The sequence below is a fragment of the Protomyctophum parallelum genome (genome assembly GCF_964188405.1).
Source record: "Protomyctophum parallelum genome assembly, chromosome: 21".
Taxonomy (NCBI): domain Eukaryota; kingdom Metazoa; phylum Chordata; class Actinopteri; order Myctophiformes; family Myctophidae; genus Protomyctophum; species Protomyctophum parallelum.
The window spans coordinates 31,421,688-31,441,176 of record NC_139713.1 but is presented as its reverse complement, the minus strand read 5'-3'; the positions used below and the strand labels follow the sequence as shown (position 1 = coordinate 31,441,176).

The following is a 19,489-nucleotide window of genomic DNA, read 5'->3' as shown; positions in this document are numbered from 1 at the left end:
TTGGAGGTGTGAATAATTAATATTTGTTAAAGTGAAAAAATATATTTTCATACTCTGCCACCCCAGTGTTGGTTGGGATGGGACCCGGTTTGTATAGCTTGGTTTGACTGTACTAAACAGGCATAGTTGTTTCTAGGGGTGGGGGGCGAGGGGGGCAGCCCCACCCCGTGGGGCCTACGTGGCCCACGGGCCGCGACCCGCAACTTTATTTGCGTGCGCATGAGACTGGACCATATTTGTGGACCTTCAACATTTCTAGTTGAGGACCCCTGCTCTATAGCACTGGTCCTCAACGGGCGGTCTATGGACCCCCAGGGCTAATTGAGGGCCTGCAGGTTTCCCTGGCTAACTGATTTGATCAACTCTTTGAGGGTTTAAAGTCAAATCCCATGTCAAATCCCCTTTTCCCAATGGGAGAAATGCGTTTTTGAATGATTTATTGAAGATTCTCTGTTGTGACTCTGCGACAATAAAAGACCTTCAGAGAAAGCTTGACAAGTTTGCTTCCAGGAAAAAAATGAATTGAGTTGATACAATGTTTAGTTTTTGTGTTGGAAGCCATTTAAAAAAGAATGCGCTTACACAATGTAGTGTTTTTAGCACATGGAAAAAAGATACAGACGTTTTAAAGTTTATTTTGGTAACAACTTCTTTTCTACAGGGAGCACATACCTATGACATATCTCATTTTAAAGGGTGAGTTGTCTAGTTCAATAATAAAAAAATAAAAAGTTTCCCACATGTACCACTGTAGATATTTTGCCATCTATAAATAGCAAGGTCAGTCATGAGCAAACTGACCATCCCAGCTAAAACTGCCTACTGCCCGCTACTGGAACAAGATAGAAACTAAATGTTATTCTTTCCTGAAACTTGACATTTTAACGAAGATTTTGATATATAATATGTTTACATAGTCTTACCAGTACCCTAGTCTATTCATTCATGTATCTCAAAAACCTGTTATGAAGAAACACAGTTTTGATAAAAAACACATCCAATGACATAGTTTTCCGGACTTGGTGCCTATGAAATGTATAGAAATGTAGACTTGAATGTACTGTATTATATAAAAAAAAAAAATTGGGTTCTTACCATCTACCGTTACAGAGTAAATCACAGTTGAAACTCGCTTAGTCAGAACATAAACCTCAGAATAGTGTAAAAATAGACATGAGATGTATCTCGGATTTGAAAAGTGCAAGTTTTATTTCTTTTTTTCTTACAAACATAAAATTATAATAAATATAGAAAATAAATAATGCAATAGGACACCCACTGCCCCCCTCCTCCCCCCCTGAACCACCGGAGATCTGCTCCAGTACATCTGTGATGAGACTAACCGCTATGCAGCGCAGTCCATCGCAAAGGTGTGTATTGTGTATATTCCACACGGACGTGTCTGTGATCGAGCTGAAAAACTTATTCGGCCTCTATTTCCTTACTGGCATCGTGAAGAAGCCACACCCTCGTGTCCTACTGGTCTAGGTGTAAGGCTAATGAGACACCGCAGTTCAGGAGAACCATGAAACTGGCCCGGTTTCTGCTGCTCAAGCGGTTTCTTCATTTCAGTAACCAGGAGACTCCAGACACAGGGGACCGAATGTACAAGGTCAGACATCTTCTGAACTATCTACTGGCCCGGTTTCAGTCTTGCTACACGCCAGAGAAGAACATCTCGATAGACGAGAGCATTATGCTCTGGAAAGGACGGCTGAGTTGGAAGTGCTACAATCCTCTTAAACCAGTTAAATGGGGCGTGAAGAGTTACTGTCATGCCGAGTCAGCAACAGGCTACCTCTGGAACATGAGGCCATATACAGGAGTAAGCTGTGGGCTTGACAAGATCGTGACGGAGCTTCTCGGTCCGTTGGCCAACCAAGGCTACCATTTATACATGGACAATCTGTACAACTCGGTCGACAGGTGTACTTTGCTACTGTCTTTGGGAACCCATGTATGTGGGACCATGAGGAAGAACAGGGAGATGAAGCGGCTTAGCAAACCAAATGACATGAAGCCGGGCGAGACTCATGCGCCACAACATGACGGGGTGATGCTGTTGGCTTGGCGGGACAAGGTGGCGAAGATGTGCACCACCATCCACCCACACACGATGGTCAAAGTCACTGAGAGCCTGTAAAGTTCTACCTGTTTCAGATGGCAATGTACAATGCGTTCTTGTTGCACAAAATAAAGCAGGGCAGGACAAAAAATCTCCTGGACTATCTAATGTTGGTGGTGGAGAAGTCGACATCACTGTGGGCAGAGGAGGAGGAGACATCCGTCCATTTCTTCACGTCCTGGATCTAGATAGATAGACAGACAAGTTAGATTTATTTGCAGAAATTACAAGTGTTGATCCATTTCAGAGCCAACACATTGTAGCCAACACACATCAGTGTTGATCGTCCATTTAATTATCACAACGAAATGTCCGTCATTGTTCTTTACTTTGCCGCGGGGTAAGGCTGGTACTGTAATGCAGGCGGCTAAGCTAATTTATTATACTTCTAAATCTATAAGTATTGCGCTTGCATGATGATCAAATCAACGTATTGTACCGTGGTTTATATGCTATATATTATGAGAAATGTTCCATTACTTCCCCTCCTCCCATATATTCAGATGGCTATTATTATCGCTGTTTTGTTTTTTTTACTTTGCAGAGGAGTTGCTAGCAGCTAGCATTACAGGCTGCGGCCTGCGCTCCAGAAGCTCGGCAAAAAAAGAAAAAAAACAGCGATCATGATTCATGATAGCGATCTGAATATATGGAAGGGGGGGGAAGTAATGGAACATTTCTCATAATATATAGCATATAAACCACGGTACAATACGTTCATTTGATCATGTAAGCTCAATACAGATCTATTTGAAAGCCCCAGTGGCTGCTAGCAGCATGTAGCATGGATGGATGGAAGAATATCCATCCATTTATTATACATTAGCTCAGCGGCCTGCCACAGCAGAAACTAATACACACTGAATAGATATAGCATATAATGTTTCAGACAATAAGATTCTTACCATAGAAAAATCTGGTCACCCGTCCAGATCGGAGTAGGATGTCATCGCTCGAGCCAGGCCGGGAAGAATGGTCGGAAAGCCCGCAACAGCTGGCTTGCTCAGCGTAAAGAGGTTACGGTTACGGGGCCGGTCCTTCAGGACGAAGATCGTACAGAGGTGTTCCTCCATTGTCGTCTGACGCACCAGACAGACAACAGACTACTAACTAATACATCTAAACTAAATATAATCGCTAAATATACTCAATCACTTTCGACACGCCACCAACTCTCTCCCCATGCAGAACCGCAGGGGGCGGGCACGTTTTTTATAGCCAAGGACGCGCGCGTGTTACGTGACACGGGATTTCTGGGTAATGTAGTTGGAATTTCAACAAAGGGACTTCACACAGCGATGCGGAGGTTATTAATCTACCGATATTCATAAAAAAAAAAAAAAACGAAGAAATTCGTTTTCCCCCACACTCAGAACGTTATTGAATAACGCATTTATTAGTTATTGCCCTTCTAAGGGTTAAGAACCAAAATGGATTTTTACAGTTCTGTAATTCCAAGAGGTTCCAATGAGTTGTAGATAGTCTCTCAGTGTTAATTAACACTGATGATTTTACAGTGTATAGGTTGGTAGTCTCATAGATAGAACATTTTATCAAATGGGGGTCTCTGTAGTCTATACTAATGCATATTAAACTGGGGGTTCTTGAAAATAGGTTGAGAAGCAGTGGACTTGTACTAGCATTGCTAAACAACTTCTACAACAGGGCTAGAGTGTGAGGAAAGAGGAAAACAATAGATGAAGATGATACAAAAATAAGCTCTGGTGTACAGTGGCTTCATTGTTTATATTTGACCTTCGATCATGACAATAAAATAGAGTGTCTTGGCACCCAAGTGCTCTAATTTCAGAAATATCCAAATTAGCCAACTTTCTATGCAGTACAAATATGTCATTCAGAAGCTAGCTTGTCTTGTTTTCTGTACCTAGGCTGTACTGTACCTGGCAAGTGCAACTTCCAAACGTACTTTCTTTTACACTAGGTGGTCACTAGCTGGTCGCCAATAAATAAGCTCTTAACTCAACATAAGGAATCATATTTGGCTATAAATACAAAATACCCCTTTTTTCTCATTAGGCTTAAGTCTGGACTGATGTTTTAAGACTGTTTTTCCAATGATTTTGATGGTGTCTGCCTAAGAAGTGGCTAGCAAACACTCTAGCCTCACCTAGCCTTCTGCTTATTAACCCATGTAGACCTGCCCATTCTAAAAACGCCTGACCCAATCCAAGTTTTCTGAAAAACTCCAAATATATATAAAGAAATGACAAAATAATTATGTTGCTATATATACTATAAAATTGGTTACGGATTGAAATGTAGAGTTACGTATAGGGGTTGTTCATTGCTAAAAACTGTTGAGTTAAAAAGTTTTGCAGGGGTAAGTATCATGCAATCATGAATAGTTAAATTACCGGTAGTTTAAGAAGGGTCTGTTAAGTAAATCTGGTGTAGTGTTTGATTGGAATTTAAAGCCTTCATATACTCAGCTCTCCATGGACATCACTGCTTTAACTGAACAAAGTTGGGAATCTCAGCCAAAAGAACTACACATGTGATGCATTTGTGGGGAAATGATGGACTTATCCACAAATCATCTCTTCAGGCAAATACATACACACCACTGCTTTAGTCAGAAACGTCAACAGCACAGAGGTACACCAAGACATTTAGGCTAAAGGGATAACACAACGAAAATAGAGTGCACACCTCCTGCAACACTATGCAACTGTCAAGAAACTCAAGATATGGCATTTCCACCATAAAGATAATCATCTCTTCAGGGCAGTCTACTGATCATTTCCACGAGAAAAAACAAACAAACAAACAGGTGATCGTCCCAAGTTATTCTGCTAACAGACAGACCTTAACCTTTCACCTTTTCAACCCAACAGTTAATAAGGTCTTTGGGGCGGGCAGACAGCTCTGTCTGTCTGTCTGTGGGAAATTCAGTTGCTTAACAATGGATTAATGGAATGAGGCAACAATATCACTTTAGTTTGTTCATAGCAAGTGTGTTGGCAGGACAGGAACTAAACTCAGCAAAACACCATGAATGCAACATCCAATCAACCATAAAATGGAATTGCCTTGCTGTGGATAACTGCATTGGGCACACGTCCAAAAGCACCTTTTCTAGTCGGAGGTGCCACTGTGCCCAGCACACCACCCTGCTTGCTTTGACAGAACGAATCACACCTCTTCATTCATGCTGTTTCAATCTGGTAATGATAATTGGCTATGTCATTATAGGGGAAGATTAAGAAAATAGATGATGAATGTCATCTGGATACCTAGTGAGCTTGTAGAATGTAGATCGTCTATGTACAACAATTACTGTATGTTGAGCATATGTAGTGAAAACAAAACAAGAGGAAAGCACAATAGGAAAAGCCTAATGGAAAATTATATTTATATTCTTTTCAACGTCACCTTCCATCCACTATCATATTATCCATAATGTATGGTTTTTTTTCATGGTTTTCATCTTTTTTTCCCCCATCGAAAACCATGAAAGTATGTAGTATGTCATCGAAAACCATGAAAAATGACATACTATGGTATTGAAAAACGTGTGCCAGAGCATGTATAGCTACTATTTTTTAAAGGGCAAAAAAAGTATTAAGACATTTTTTTAACACACTCTTCTCTTCTGGGGGGTCCCTGGCAAAAGAATATGGGGCTCCGTGACAAATAACTTCAGTTTGGCCGTCCAAACCATCCATCCATCTGGCCACTTGTGGCCTGGGCCGTGAACCAGAAAAAGGCTCGGAAAATGATGATTTGATTGGCTGATGTATGACGATAAGTAAGTTCCGATGTGAGACTTCCACCCGACAGAGACGATATCTTTCACTAGTTTGGAACATTGCTACAGTGTTTGTGGGAGCATGTTTATGTTCCCTCTGCCCTGTGTTAACCCTACCCCCGGCTGTCAGATTAATTCATATACATGAATGGAAAACAATTCTGATGATAAAACTAAGGGCTTTTTTGAAAGGTTAATTTTGTGTGTGACTATTGGATATGGGCATGGCTGCCATATGCGTGTGCCAAGTTTGGTGCGGATCGGAGCAACGGTGTGCCTTGCAAGTCTGCATGTTACATTTGTGACTTCCACCCATCATTGGTCAACCCTCTAGGCAATTTAATATATAGGATTGTGACAGGCCTACTCATCGCAACAAACCGTTTCTATGTGGGAGTCGAGAGAGCATGGATGACACTGGGGATATTGTCATACTGAAAGCAGGATAGCCTTTCTGCAAATTGTTGCTATAAAACACACATTATTGTCTAAAATATCATTGATCAAGATTTCCATTCACTGGAACAAAAGGCAATGATTAGAAACACTAATTAGAAAGGGTGTCTGCTGACATTTATTCATTTAGTGTAGCAATCATTTTACAATGTTTTCAAATGAAATACTTAAGAGTTGTCAATTATTTAAATGCTATTTTATTTTTCAACAAACATTAATTGATATCAGTTTTTTTAGGCACTGGACAATGTGTAATGTACAAAGCCCTATGAAAGCCTTTTGAAATTCAGGGCCTATTCAAGTTTGCAGTCTATTTCAAAGCCAATTTGAGATTTAAGCCTTTAATAATGGAACAAACTCTGTGTGAACCTCTGTGTGTGTGTGTGTGTGTGTGTGTGTTGGCCCTGCAGGGGCACATGTGTGCGTTCATGCCAAGGACTGTAGTGCTTGAATGGATGTGAAATGTTTCAATTGTGTATAAATGTATCATTATAATAAAAAAAACAATTTTTTGGGAGATATATATTGATAGATTAATAATAGGCTCAGGAAATGGAGAGAGAGAGAGAGATGGGGGGTGACACAAAGCAATATGTGTCCAGAGAGCTACGCCAGCCGCCGCCCGGGCCAACATACAAATCTTGTATGTGGCAACGGGGGTCCCTGCCATAAAATATATGAAGATGGGGGCCAAATACATATTAATTTGGGGGTCCTTCAAATGAAAAGGTTTGAGAACCACTCGTGAACACTGGCAAATCGTGTGTACTGTGTACACTACACGATAAATATGAGTGAATTAATTGTTTTTTGTCAATGTTCGTAAGTCATGAATTGGCTACTATAGAATAGACATGCATCTACTGAGCTAGCCTACATGACAGCAGAATGACAGGTAAGAGCACACGTCTATTTCATCCAATGTCAAAATGACACATTTTGGTGCATGCAGGCCAATGTCATTCACAATAGCGTAGCTACATCTCAAATCTGCCAAGAAGCACTCCGTGTCTACAGCATCCTGGAATGTGTTCAGTGCTGTGCACAACCTTTCTCATATACTGTGTATATATAGCCTCTTTGTCAGCATAACAGTAAAATGTCAAACCAAATGAACACTGAAAAATACAAAGAAAAAAACCCTGTATACAACCCATAGAAAACTACACACTGCCATATCCCCCATTCAGGAGAGAACAATAACAATTATGAGAAAGATGTATTGATCCTTGAGATTCCTACGGGACTGAAACGCTTGCAGATCAATCGATGGCCAAAAGGTTTTATATTGAGCATATTGCTAGTCTCTCGTCAATCACATTAGACCAGTGGTTTTCAACCAGTGGTCCGGGGACCACCAGTGGTCCTTGAGGGGGATCCAGGTGGTCCCCAGCTAAATGGAGATTTGGTTTCATTTTATGCTCTCAAGAGTTAAATTATTGTTAAACATCTGCATTACTTAATTTACAAAAAGTCTACACAATTAGAGAATTTAGAATAATTGTTATTTTGATCAACGTTTGCCTGTTGTCTCACCAAATGGTACCAACATCAATACAGCATGGAAATGTGGACAAAATCTTATCCAACGACAGCAAATATTAAAAGTTTTGGGTCTGAGAGGCTAAATCTCATCAAATGTACGTGGCTGAAATGCCAAATAAATAATGGGCCTCGATATGAAAAAGGTTGAAAACCACTGCATTATAGGATATATGAGTGTACCGTAGATACAGTATATCAGTATATTGGCTCACAGCCAGTCACATAGTGAAAATAGCAGATTTAACCTTGTCGATTTTTTGCCTCTTATATTATTTGACAATTTGGCAAATGTCTGACATGTTTTTAATAGTATAGTTTGTTGTATTACTTTTGATGCAGTAATGGTCTTTAAAATGCAGTGATACAGTAAAATGTCTTAAGTCCTTAAATTGTCACTTTACTGTCATCTGGGGACCCTCCAAAAACAAATCATTTGTTTGTGGGGGTCCCGACCCACAGGTTGAGAAGCACTGCATTAGAGCAGAGCTCGACAAAGCTGTGGAGAAACGCAGTGGAAAGTAGATTTACTGAAGTACAATTTTGAGGTATGTACTTTACTTGAGTATTTCCAATACTTACAAATTCTACTACACTACATTTCAGGTCCAAAATTTTTACTTTTAATCCACTACATTTATTTGAACACTTTAGTTACTTTGTAGAGTAGTATACATGTTGGCTTGTAGATCTGCTATTTTTTATACATTTGAAACAACTTGAAACGAGACATTCTGCACAATGAGTACTTTCTACTACTACTACTAGCAGCACATTCCAGTAACTGCTCTTTCTATCTTAAATATGGCTTGTAGTAAATTATATTTATTTATATTACTAATACACCCAGGCACATGATGGATCTCTTTGTCACGCAACCCTTTTCTTCTCCCCTTTTTAATAATTTAGAGCAGTAACTATTTCATGTCAAGGACCGCAGACCCGGGAGACCCCTTCTGAAAAGAATATGTTCCAGGGACCCCCACAATGAAAATGAGTGAAGTCGTCCTTCACAGTAAGTGTCTCTGCGGTCTCAAGTTTGCGCTGGGTGAGCAAGCTTCCTTGAAGTGAGTGGGCGGACCGTATTCTCTGTGCACTCTCCATATAACGTATAATATCTCGACTCAGAGGTCATTAAACTAACTAAACATTAAGAGCCAAAACAAAAAGCCAATAGAATTAACCCAGAGCTCCACGCCACATCAACCATGAAATGGGGTCATTGTATTCCACTCACTTCAAGGGAATTAAAGGCTCGCTCAACTCAAGGACAGTCTGGAAGAGTTCAGGAATATAATATACTGGCTGCAGATTCACATAATACGTAGAAAGGAATATAAAATCTGCACTCTGTAAGTCTTAAGTCTTGTTTAATAATGATAGAGGATCCAACGATCCATCCTCATAAAAAGGTGCCTGGCGTCAAATAAGTAGGCCTATTTGATTAAGGAATATAATATGCCTTTTGTATTCTTTCTGTATCAGCAAAATGTAGATTTTTATGTTAAAACATATTGAGGGAAATTAAGATTCTCAGATAACTAAAAACACCACATATCAACTAGCCGGTTAATTGATCGATAAGGTTATGAATTGAATGAATCAATTAATGAATTAATCGATACTTTTAATCCCTAATGAAAACCATTATCATTGTTTTAATCATTTATCATTATTAAACAAGACTATTATAGTCATTGTATTCCATACATTTCATTTTCACCTGAGCTTTAAAGAGATCTATCACAAGTGCAGTACCACAGAAAGCTTAACCACGTTCCTGGCGTCCCCACTTTAGACATATCATCATTATAGCTAAACACTTTTAGAAGATTTCCAAAAATGTAACATTCCAACAACAAAATATGAATAAAAATATTAAAAAGTAAAAAATAGCTGATCTATAGTACTTTAGCTCAGAACACGGCATGCTGCGACACGTTGTGTCACAGTATATATATATATATATGATTAACAGTTTAACTTTAGGGAATGTGAATGGGTTTGTGACTGTGTGGATAATGTACATTTATGAAACCGGTTTTACAGGAGGCAAGCACATTTACAATAGACTGTTCTGGTCATTATTGGGGGCAGCTGTTTTGTTAAATGTCAGCACATGGATATTAACCACAATGTGCTAGCGAGACTACTGCACAAAGCCTATTATTTGCCTTGTTGCTGGAGTTGTCTGAGAGTCTACACATGCAGGGAAGTGCGTCTCTCTGAAACTCTCTCTTATTCTCTTATATACACTTATAAAATGAAATAATTTATGTGCCAATGAAATAATAATGATGTAATACAACAAAATGGCATGATTGGATCAACTCCACCACCTGGCTGTATTTAAGGGTGACTATCTAGCCAAGATGTTAGATAGACCCTGACAAAGACCTTTATCGGTCAAAATGCATATACGTAGGTCCTGTTCATCTTCACTTTTCAAGTCTGCAATTTACACCTTTGTGAATTATTAATACAACTTGAAGGAAAAATACCTTTTTTGTCTATGGTCCTACCTGTATCACCAAAGAGCACCCATCTAAGAGCCACTAACTGATTCCTGCAGAGCTTCCATTTCTCTATTATTTTTTTTTTAAGTTTGTTTTGTCTGTCACTGAGCAAATCGGCATGATGTTATGTTTTATCGTGATGATGTAAGATGATAAGGGTTGGTAAAGCGCCCCTCACTTCACACGGGTGTGATTTTTTTTACACTTACTCAGTATTCCTGCACTGTAGTGACTGGTAGGTACTTAAAATAATTGGCCTAATTTCAGGCAGGGCACTAAGGTGTCTGTCCCTACACAACAATGAACCAAATCAACCACTGCACACTACTAGGATAATCCTGATGTTCCTACTTGCTTCAACATCCACATCAGTGTGTTCTGCATCCATCTATCTACACATTCACAAGTCATTGGAGTCAGTGAGTAAGAGTCACAACTTCCTCATCTAGAGAACCACCCGACAGATTGACTTCAAACCCTGCGGTGTATGCTGCCAAGGACCCCTAGGGAGTGATGCGCCCTAGGGGGAAGTTGGTCGGATCCGTGGATCACATTTGATGTCATAAATAAGTCATCATAGACTGGCCCGCAGGGGATTTGTGAAGCCTATGGCCTGAACCCCTACACTATATTTGGACTAGCCACACACAGAACTCCATATATGGGCATAAAGGGGCCACAGACAGACCTGTACGTCTATAGAGCGTCGCAGTCAAAAAGGCACAACACTTAGTTTTGTTTGTCTTCTTACTAATTATTTGATCGGCCATAACCAACTTGCATCGTCCCCCAGTAGAAACGTCTGGTTTTCCGAGGCTAACCTAACAATGTAAAATAATAGGCCAATCTAAAATGCATCATCAAAGACATGAACCTCAGCACCCTTCCAAATTCTGGAGTGAGCTTGTAGATCAGCTATCAGCAAAGGGATTTGGTGTAGAGCGGAAAAGGAGTGGACCAAGTAGATCCCTGGGGAACTCCAGTCAAGGAACTTTATAGGGTTTAAGTGTTAAAAAAAACCCAAACCAAGGCTCATCATAAACTTGATGTTGCAGGGAAATTGAAAATAATCTGCTGAAATGTCAAACAAAAGAAAAGTAAAGTACTGCTCCATTGTATATCTTTGCAATATCCAAAAAGGTCAGTGGCAAAGGATGACCAAAACCTGTTTTAGCCTAAATACTTCGCTATTATGCTACCCCTTTTCCCTTAAACAAATGTAAAATACCCTTTCTTTAGCCTACTAATAAATGTCACCAAAGATGGCTCACGACAAACAATTTCAAAAAGCAATAATGCCGAGAAATGACAGAATTCCCCCCACCCCCTCTAAGATTGCTCTGAGAAAAAAGGAAAGTGTGTCATATAGGAGAATAGAATTCCATCCTTGTGCACTCCAAAAAACCCATAAAAACCTTTTTCAATCTATATGGTAATGCCATGAATTAAAATTTAATAACTAGAGATATTGAAAAGCAGCCTTGAATTATACAAAAATAAATCCTGAAAGATCAGGCCCTAAAATTAGAAATTCAAGCCGGCATCCAGTCTGCTGCTAAACCCCTTGTAGGCTGGCAGATTAAATTTTTGATGAAAATCAAAATTACACTGCAGACTGAGGCAGCCAGAGCAAACCTGCTAGCATTGTGATTTATGGATTCATTAAACCCAAACTCCCATTTCCACTCAAAGAAAATGAGATTTGCTTTGCTGAAAATTTGTATTTTCAGAGATGCAGCACAGCCATTGCTCCATCTACACCTTCAGAAAATAAACAACCAAAAATGTTCTGCGTACATAACCACTGCAGCAATTGAAAGTCTTTATGCATTATTCATGAGACCAATAAGGTTCGTTCTTAAAAAGGGAGAGGCAGGCAAAAAAAAAAATATGTGCAGAATGTACAGAATTTTTTTATGCAGCAGCCCCAAACCCTGAAAAGCCATTCCCTTGAGTCTAATTTGAGTGATGCCATTTTGAGACATTTGCAACATGCCTCTGAGAATACTAAAACTACAGGGCCATAAGGTGTTCAAATACATTTTACGCCCACAGGGGTTGTGTTTTCCTTAAGACACAGCGACGTTCACATAACAAATTTGTAATCATATTCAGATAGTTGACATGGCATTTAGGTAGTGACTTTCTATAGGCCTACATCTTACAATAAAAACTACCAATATGATAAGTTGATGATCATTTGAGCGTCAAATACAGAAAATGCATTCCGTCTCATTTGTCTACTAACTTCTACCTGAGGAAGACCTTTTTTATTTCATATTTGATATGTTGCACATCAGACAATGGTCAACATAAAACTGGCGTATATGATTAAATATCAAACTATCGTATATGAGAGCTATAGCACTCTGATTTCAAACAAAACCCTTCTCTTTACTCATGCCAACGCTCCTAAATCATGCAAGTTGCTTCTGTATAATTCAGAATATCATTAACGGTCCCTAGTACTTTTTTTGATTAGATACCTAAGCCTATAGAAGTGGAATTAATTCTCAGATTCATCAGGCAAAGCTTAAAATGTTCCATCAACTATTTAAATTTATACAGTGCTGAAGGTCGATGCTAAAATTACACACAGGAAAGTGGCTTTCACAGATTCCCTTACAATAAAAGCAAGCAAAGCAAGATGGGAAATTGTTTTTGCATCCACATGATTAGTGTAAACAGTACAGAGATTGGTTGATTGTTTTTTAGGTTTTTTTCCTGCCTAAAAATGTGCTGACACGGTCTCCCTCTGAATTCTTTCGCCACCATTCAGTTCACTATTATGTGTTAAGTTGTGCTGTCCCTCTTACACATTTACAGAGTTGGTGCACATTGCTCCCCTATGCTTAACCCCTTAAAACCCAAGTGTTGTTTAGCGGAGTTCCACAGGGCTCTATATACTATAGTGTCCGTTTTTGCCCTGCATTAAATACCATTGCTGAAAATAGCTGCTCGACAAGCTCACAACGCGTCACAATTTCCTGCTAAAGTTATCCCCAGAATAGGAATGCTGGACACACACACACACACACACACACACACACACACACACACACACACACACACACACACACACACACACACACACACACACACACACACACACACACACACACACACACACACATGTAGTATAGCTTTACAGGAATCAGAGTGGATTGTTGCAGCTTAATTACTAGACACCACAGCCTGTATCACACCAACAATAAGCAACACAAATGCAAGTTGTACATTCCCATTTCCCTGGGGACGGTATAGAAGCATCAGAAAGAACAGAATAAACATACACTTGTCTTAATTATTATTATTTTTGAGTAAATAAAAATAGTGTAAATTTCATCTTGGCAACAAGTCTTTCATGCAACATGTAAACATTTAAGTTTTACATATTGTTGACATGTCACATGTGAAAACAGATAAGTCTCCAATAAAACAAAACAAATTTCAAAAGTATTCCAATTTACAATTTCGTAATTCTTTCCCAAATTGTCCACCTACAGGTGGCGCCAATTCCACAAATAAAGGAATTAAAAACCCGAACCTTTTGGAAAATAGTAAAAATGTAAATGAACGAGGTGCTGAGCTTTGCGTTTTGTCCTGGAAATCATTCTACTGCGAGTTATATATATGCATACATCACATGTCGCCAAAAGTATTAAAACAGCGCATGTAGGTATGACGTGATTGTGAACGAGCACAAGCTTATTTGGTCAAATTCGCAGGAAAATTCACAAAACATGGCTGCAGGAGGTTTTTGTGTTTCAGATTGTTCCTCCCCTTCTTGTCCTTCATGTTTTGTTCCCACGCTCTTTCAGAATGAACAAAAGCATCTCATAAGTGCTTTATAAAAGTACACTATAGTGCATAACCGGGGTATAGTTAGCTGAAAAACTTTATTTGGAAATCACTGTTAAAAATAAGAGGGGGGGAAAGAGAAAACTAAATCAACAGATTATTGGGTCTGTTTTAGGATGGCTTCAAAAAGCAGCATTATATGACATATTATAGTAGCAGCATTTCATACATGTAAGTGCCCCGTCATTCAGATATGATTAACAATGCAGAAAGCTTCAATTGCGAGCCTGCAAAATTAAACATTTTGTTTCTAGAATCAGAAACAATAATAGTGGTTTTGTTTGACGTACCTCCGGTGGCAACGATGTAGCTCATATGCGAGTCAGGCACTAAAAAAACCTTCTTTTCCTCGAGCAGAGGTGACTGCACAAAATTCACAACACAAAACTGACGACTCACCCCACTAGATTCACTAATTGACTTGTTTCACAATTTCCCCCCAAAAAAATGTTTAGACGCAGATGCTTTATTGCCTCAAACAGAGCGACATTTTCCAATTTCAATCGTCATGACGCGAAAAAAACAAAAAAAATCCAGTGGTCCGCGCTGTTCTGCCTTGTACAGTCTGCGTTGTAGCCCGCAACACACACAATCCTGTGCGTGTGTGTGTGTGTGTGTCTATGTTGCTGCGGTTCCTCTTGTGGAAAATTTTCGTCCGCCATATATAAGGACTGTAGGACAGATTCCGAAATTGCAGCGCCGGCCAGTTATATTAGTCTGTCTGCATGACAGCCAGGGGAAAAAGAGAAAAAAGGAAAAGAAAAAAACTCTGGGGCCATAGACAGCTATGGAAAGAAAAGGGCTGTGCGATCATAACGTTACGCAGGGGTTGGTGAAAGTCTGTTAGACATAAAACATTTTTTTGTGAAATTTAACTCAATCAGATTAACCAGGAGAAGACTGCCCGCAAAACATATTTTGTATAGGATATAGGTTTTTAACCATAGAGCTATGAAAGGGGTTTTAACCTACGCTGGCACTATCAAGAAAAATGTAACATTTTAATAGCACAGCCTATTTTTAACCACTTTCTCAAGTTTTGGTAGAAATATGAAACCAACAACTTTAATAATCACATGATGTCCAAGTCAAGATATCACGTTCTATTCTGTTTATAGATAATGCAATATGCAAGTGCATGGCTATGATGCTAAATAAATGGGGATTTCAAACTGTTCCCATTAGTTGACAATGAAAAATTATTGATAGATAAATAAATACAATAATAACAATAGACTAATAAGATAGTGATTCATCCTACATAACCATGTATTCACTCGGTGTAAAATTGATATATAGGCCTACTAAACCTGCAGTATCACGGGGCAGCAGCCAACTCTTCTCAATGGAAAAGTTATTTTTGGCCAACAAGTTTTGATTTCAAAATAGAAAATGCCATTGGAATTTGGATTGATTGATTGATTGATTGATTGATTGATTGATTGATTGATTGATTGATTGAACAGTATGTATAAGGGTGTACAGGTCAATACAACAACTGTTACTTGAGGATAGAACCAGAGAAAGCACTAAGACTTGTTCTCTGTTTCTCCGTTTTCAATTCATCAGAACATTTACATTAATAATAATGTACAAATAGGCTATACACTTCTATGAAACAAAGAAAGAAAAATCATATATACAGCTTTAAAAAAGTAAAAGGAAAACACATGTGCAGTGTGGAAAAGAAAAAAGGGGGGGACTTTGACTTTTTTTTAGGGGCCAGTTTAGAATTGCAGCCACCCGGGTGCTGTTTGAGAGCGGTTTTGAAGGATTCTAGGGATTCACATTTCTTAATGTCCGTCTTAATGTAATTTCGCTCCGAAGCCACTAAAGCGTGGAATGCCCGTTTTAGTGGCATCGGAGCGAAATTTATATAAATCCTTGTTTGAGCCGAATCTGGGTTGCACGTGGTTTGTTGAATTCTGAAAAGAATAAATCCGTTAAAGAGTTTGACCATGTACTTCTCTTTCAACAGTTAGTTTCAATTAAGATGCATTTGTGATACATTAATGATTTTTATATATTAATATGAAATCTTTCACGCACTTTCCTACTAGGCTGAGGAATAAATCCTACCCTTTTCACATTGGCCTGTTATAGCTCCACCAACAGGTGGATTTTGTCAAAACACATTTTTGGAACAATTATGCCTCAAATCATCCAATTGCCATCAAAGGCATAAGAAGAAATGGCACCCTTTTCCCATTGGCCTATTATAGTGCCACCAGGAGGCCACAATAACCTGACCTGGCCTGGTGGAGACCTGTGCCCCGAGGGGCACTTTTTCTAGGTCAGGCTTGTCGAAGGCTTGTGTGTTGGCTGGTGAGACGCAGACGTACGCACCCTAGTGAGACAGATAATAGCCTGGCAATTGGCCATATTCAGACCCCAGCCATCTTGCCACCAAGGTGATAGGTGACACTTCCCATAGACAGCCCATCCAAACAGAAATCACCAACATTGCAGCTGTAGGGAAAGTTTGAATTATCCTCTTTCAATCTGTAAAGTTTTTGTTTAATAAAAATACACCGTAGGCGTAGACATATTAAGAGCTACTTCCTGTCAAGAAATTCCTTGCAGATGATTATTTTCTAGTATTATGTTCTAGTATTAGAGTATGGAAGCACTCGTTATCAGTAAAGCAACCTCCTGCTGCACTTTATATAATTAGAAAGGACTCCATCTGCAACTGGAGGTGGAGTTTGGGAGACAAATGCTTTGACAATTGCTATTATTGTTTACACACAAGTTGACACAACATAAACCAAGGTATATATTTCAAGAGCGTGAGATCACAGTAAACATCCATCCAAAACCTTCTTCCACACTGGGAGGAAAACAGCATAAGCACTCAACAGCACTCTTTAAAGGGCTCTTTATTAGTCCAAAGTTCCAAATACATTATCAGCGCGTTAGTCAGGTCCAACCCCTCAGTAGCTCTGTATGAGACTGAGCTCCTTTAATAGTTAGGGACGGACTCTAACCCTAACCCTAACCCAACTTAACCAGGAATTGCACTTAATAGTAGCCTGGGCACCACTTCATTTCGGTATATGATCCGGGCTGGAGCCGGATGATATGCTTACAAACAGGAAGAAGCGGAAGCGGAAACTTCCTTTTCCCTCTCAATAAAAGCTCTCGTAAGCGAGAGCTTTTATTTAGAGGGAAAAGGAAGTTTCCGCTTCCGCTTCTTGACTACAAAACAATACTACAACATGACGTAACCACATCATCCGGCCCCAGCCCGGATCATACGGACTTTTGAAACAGAGACCAGGCTTTCCTCCGAGGCGGTGGAAAGCCTGGTGATGCGAGGTTAACTTAATAGTGCAACTGCACTATTAACTTTGGGACGGGCCCATCTAGAGATTGAATGGACAGGTATCAGACAAAAGGGAGACATCGAAGAGGAAGGACAGGTGGGAAAGGGTCAACATATGGAATGTCAGAATAGGTCAGCTCCATATATGGAGATCTAAAGGTTTGAGGTCAGATGTTGCTGGCCAGCTCCATATACAGTATATGCAGATCTGATCCAGTCTTCTCCGTGTATGTCTCCAGGGTTTGATGAGGTCAGTGTCGTCTTCATACTGTATATGAAGACGGCCATACTGAGGTCAGTGTCGTCTTCATACTGTATATGAAGACGGCCATATATGGTGGCGTGAAGTGTCGGTTCGATATGCGGTTCTGGAGAACCAGATCTCCATGTATGCCTATATGGACATATCGGTCAGATCGAACATGCAAGTCTGGAACAATGCAAGCTGGGAATACTATAGTACTATTGCTGCTACTGTAGGAAGAGTAGTGCTGCTGCTACTGCTGGCTTATGGCGCATACTTAATGCCATTGAGGGATTGGATATTAAATGTTGTACGTCTCTTTGATGTAGGTGTCAGGAGTTGGTAAGGAGCTACTGCTGCTAATGATAGCATATGGTGTGTACAAAGAGCGCACTAGGCCTTCTCCACGCGATCCTGGTGCCAATCCAGACTATGATTTATAGGGTAAAACGTATACGTCACCAAGACGGGGGCGGCGTCTGAAAAGCTAGCGGCGCCATTCTTGCGGGCTTTAAATTCCAGCCTACATCACTCAGAATAGAGTGACGGTGGTATGTTTTTGTAAATATTGAGCTTGTTCTTGGCGATAACCTAGTGAACCAACACCAGGATGGATAGATATAAGATAGAAACTGCGTGTCACAAACCCTCTGGACCAACCCAGTACCAACTCTATTGTGCGCATTAGGAAGTTACCCCCCATTAGGAAGTTAGCCTCTCCCTGAAGACAAGTGAGGACGGGAAAGTAAGGACGCAAATTGTAATTGGCCCCCACAGGGGGAAATGCTATACCCATTATTGGCCTTGTACGAGACTGACAGATTGTTTTTTGCTAACTACTCACCACTATCTGTTTAATTGGTTTGCTTACATTGTTGAGGGATAGTCATCTTATTGTTGTATAATTGTTGTATAATAACAAAATTTTATATCACACAATGTATTATACATAACCCTGATCAAGAGTACATTCAAGTAATCCATTTTGTCACGATAGAGACTAAGGTGGAGGGCGAGAGAGAGTAGTATATACACTATGTATCTACAACGTCACGTGTGATTCCATATCAAAATTCCATTATACAGTAAATGGAATATAAAACAAAAATACAATGTATATACTTATGTACAGGTAGCTTCTGACAAACCAACATAATTGCCTAGGGAGGCCTGGTGGAGATAATTAAAACTATGGGTACCTAGGAAGCTGCAAGTAGTTTTGAGGAGAAAGGTAAAAAACAAAATAGATAACATAAATGGGTTCTCCTAGATTTAAACTCAATGACTAAACTAAAATTAGGCCTTTTAAAAAATAAAATGTTTATTAAACCAGAAAACCAACTTGAAGAACTAAACTAAAATTGAAAACAAAAAGTCCAAACGAAATAAAACCTATTGCATAAAAATGTACATCTGGATGTACATGATGAAAGGTACTGTCAATGTCATTGTAGATCAAATGTGAAAATAATTTCCCAAAGAATAATTCAGTGACTTCCTCCCATGCATGCCTACTGCGTGCATATTACTAACGCACGCACACACCCTCTTCTATACGGCTCACCCCATGCCGACAATGTGAAATAAAACGTAAAAACTAAACGCCACTACCATGTATCTTGTATGTTGTGCGCCATTTTACCCTCTCACA

The 19,489-nt window shown here is 39.5% G+C and overlaps 1 protein-coding gene across 4 annotated transcripts in view; it reads right to left on the bottom strand.

Annotated features, from left to right (window-relative positions):
• znf618 (zinc finger protein 618) overlaps window positions 1–14,950 on the bottom strand; it is a 44,008-nt gene extending 29,058 nt beyond the window's left edge. For all 4 annotated transcript variants that reach the window (XM_083793476.1, XM_083793479.1, XM_083793478.1 and 1 more), the window contains exon 1: window positions 14,560–14,950. The gene's annotated coding sequence lies outside the window, so the exon portion shown is untranslated. The remainder of the gene's footprint in view (window positions 1–14,559) is intronic.
• Between the last annotated feature and the right edge of the window lie 4,539 nt (window positions 14,951–19,489).